We start from the raw sequence: 3,563 nt of genomic DNA, 5'->3' as shown, positions 1-3,563 counted from the left end.
AGAAAGAAGAGGGAGAAGAAGGAGAAAGATCATCTTTGCTGTAATGAGAACAGAATTTACAGGTATGGTGTAGAAAGAATAAAGATATTTCAAATCATAAGAAGACTGAGAATGGATCATTATATTTCAGAATGTGGATATTATCTTGTATCTTGAGAGCAGTTTCAATGAAGTGGGGAGCGAAGATAAGAAAGAACAGGAAAGCAATTGAAAATGGGTACAGACAATCTTAGAATCATAATATTTCTGGTCTCCCCAATCCCTTAAATAACTACTTCATTGTGTAGGTGTGGAATGGAAACCCCAAGAAATTGATGAACAAAGAGATAGCTGATCACTGGCACTCACATTTTTTCATTCTCATTTTAAGTATGTCAGTCACACAAAATTGCTTGCTTCTAAACAAAAAATGGTAGATTATTTCTACTGATTATTAGCTAAAAACATATTCTAAACTTTAGAAATAAAGTATTTTTCCTTTGTATAAAAAGAAGCTGGCCGTTATTTTGGTTGTGCCATTATAAGAAAGACAAAAATTCAGAAATTATTTTCCAATTCCTTTTTTCATGCTGCTATCGATTTCAGAGAGATAGTATCTTATTTGCCCCTCAGTTACCATTATACAGACACCATAGTCAGTGATTCATTGAACTAGGAATGTTAACAGCAAAAGGACAACTATTTTTTATTTGGTCACTTTTTTCATGGACTTAGCCCCACAAAAGAATATTATCTCTGGTTCTTAAATCTTTTGCTCAGAGTGAGTTGTATTTCGTTTTGGAATAATAAGAATTGAATTTCTCTATTTACTCAAAATCAAAGTCTTCCAAAGGCCTCATACCATCCTTCCCCCTCTTACCTATTTTGATGCTCTCCAGAGAGTATTAGATGGGTGAATAATATCAAGTTTTTATCTAAATATCACCCAGCTCAGCATGACCTCATAGAAGAAAATGCAAAGAATAATCACAGTGGTCAAGGAGCTGAACACTAAACTTGATCCATAATTAAACAATGCATTCACATGGCTAAGCAAAGAGCTTGCAGCTATTACTAATTTTTGATGTTCTTTTATAAGACATTATCTCCACTTGAAAGCTTTCTTTTAAGACTCTTCTTTGACAAGTAGTCTAAATTATTTGCTGCTTCCAATATTAATTTTTGTTATATATTTCTAATGTATTCCATACAATGGCATAGAAACATTTTATGCAGATTTTTAATTAAGATTAGTCAGAGCTACCATCCTAATAATAATAACAAATAGACACATCCCAGACATATACACTGTGTAGTTCTGGCTCATTAGATAGAATATGTAGAAAATAATAATCAAAGAATCATTTCTTTGAACATTTACTTTAATTATGGTACTATGTACTACATATAATATTTATTCTAGGGGTGTGTAAAGGATTTTAAAATGTAAAGTATAATTATGGTAATTATGATTTGAGGACTTTTTTTTCTTGAATGTTTTTAGGAGGTATGTGTGCCATAAAAAAAATATTAAGTAAAAAAAAGCTCTGGGCATGAACAAACACTTAGTTTTTTAATAATTCTCATCATAGTCAATACTGTTGCCATATTATCATATTATCATTTGGCCTTTTTTCTTTTTCATAAAAACCTTCTTGCTTAATTATGTACAGTGTAATGTCTCAGGTTTTTCTTGGGAATGGAGCACTTAGCATTGCATATTACTATGGAAGATAAGCTTCTATAGATATTTTTTACTTTTTGGATCTGAAAAGAAAATAAATGCATGTGTTTTTTCTCTTATTTCTGGTTTCTTTGTGAAGAGAAAAGCTTTGACACATTAAAACAATGGATGTAAAATTTCTCTTATTTTCTTTCTGAAATGCCATATATCATATAAAATACATATGCATAATAAAGAATAGAAAAAATAGTGAAATAGTGGACTAGCTTACAGTGATCCTTAAACAACATCACACAAACACATACTTATACACACACAAATCTATACTCACATATAATGAATTGCCTATACAAGGAAAATATTTCTTCCTTAAATGTAAAATAAACATTTTGAATAAAACTTTATTTATACCAATTTTTAGTATACTCATATATTTAAAACAAAAAAGTGAAGCAAAATGAAAAGTTCAAGAACAGAAAAAATTTACTACAAATCTCATCACTCATCACTCAACATTAGTTTTGATGATTGTCAACCTAGTCTCCATTCCCACAAAGCAGCCTAAAAGATAGAAATAGTTTACACAATGAAATAGTATTATGCATTGTATTTTAAACTTAAAATCACACTTAATTTTGATTCCAAGAGTGGCTTTCTGAGCTAGCTGTGTGGTCTTTGTTAGCTTCCACCATGGCATTCCATGGCCAGGGCCAAAATGAGCAGAAGGTGATGGTGCAGCCAGCAACCTCATCTTCAGATACTTGCAAAATAGAGCTCAGATTCATGTGTGGTTTTATGAGTAAGTGAATATGTGGAGAGAGGGCTGTATCATTGTGTGTTTTGGCATTGTTTTGTTTTTTAATTTATCTTTATTGTTGAAGGTATTACAGATGTCCCCTCTTTTCCTCCATTGACCCTCTCCACCCTTCTCCACTCCCCCCTCCCAGACCTTCACCACACTATTGCCTGTGTCCATGGGTTATGCATACTTGCCTATAAGTTCTTCATTTAAAATCTTCCTGCATCCCCCCGCCCAACCCTCCTTTAAGTATATAAACCTCACAATAGATGATGCAGAAGAGATTCATTGTAAAACAAAGCCAGGAAAACAACTGGGTTGGATCATGCTAAAAGGAGATAATATTACTTGGTTCCAAAGTATCTCCAACTAGAAATGACTGATGACGTGAGAAATTATTGAGAAGCAATATAGTTTGTGGATTTTAGGTGTCCTTCGTTGGTAGTATAGTTCTTAAACATTTCCATATTGCTTTCATTACTTTTAGGTTATTACCAGATGCAATCAAGGATGTTTAATTGTTTTTGTTGAAAAATTGTACTTAATTTTATTTGACTTTAACTGAAGGAAAGGAAACTAAGGTGAAACAAAGAATTACTGAAGCTTGTGTGTGTATGTGTGTGTGCACACATGTATATAAGACATATCTCTTAATGATAGCTTTAAATTGAGAATAAAAAATTAGTGCCTTTTATTTATAGCAAAAAATAACGAGTTTAATAAAATATAATATTTAGTTTACAGATTTGTTGAGAGAGTTAGAGAACCAAGTCCATGAACTACGATTCAGTGAGTAATATATGGAAGCAGAGAAAAGATCTAAAGTGATTAATAAGTCACAACCACCACTTCTACAGTTCATATCTGAAATGCTAGAAAGATTATATGACAAGTATTACTAAAATCTAAACTTATCTGGCTATCCATTCCAGATAAAGAAAACCAACCAAACAGCAATGACAAACTAAATACAGCCAGGTTTGTTACATGTCTTGCTTTGGAACTGAAGATTTGTGAAAGCTTTTGTCTAGTAGATCCGGGTTCATGTGCCCGCCAGCTGGCTGCCACATGGTTAGAGTAGCAAGTGTTCTGGATTGTACC

General features: G+C 32.4%; 1 pseudogene; it reads left to right on the top strand.

Moving 5' to 3' along the window:
- The first annotated feature begins 2,353 nt into the window (after positions 1-2,353).
- LOC118655729 lies at positions 2,354-2,835 on the top strand (annotated as a pseudogene).
- The last annotated feature ends 728 nt before the right edge of the window (positions 2,836-3,563 follow it).

Source organism: Myotis myotis, unplaced genomic scaffold (assembly GCF_014108235.1).
Source record: "Myotis myotis isolate mMyoMyo1 unplaced genomic scaffold, mMyoMyo1.p scaffold_m19_p_5, whole genome shotgun sequence".
Classification (NCBI taxonomy): Eukaryota; Metazoa; Chordata; class Mammalia; order Chiroptera; family Vespertilionidae; genus Myotis; species Myotis myotis.
Note: the sequence above shows the minus strand (reverse complement) of the source record. Positions and strands in the feature narration are given on the sequence as shown.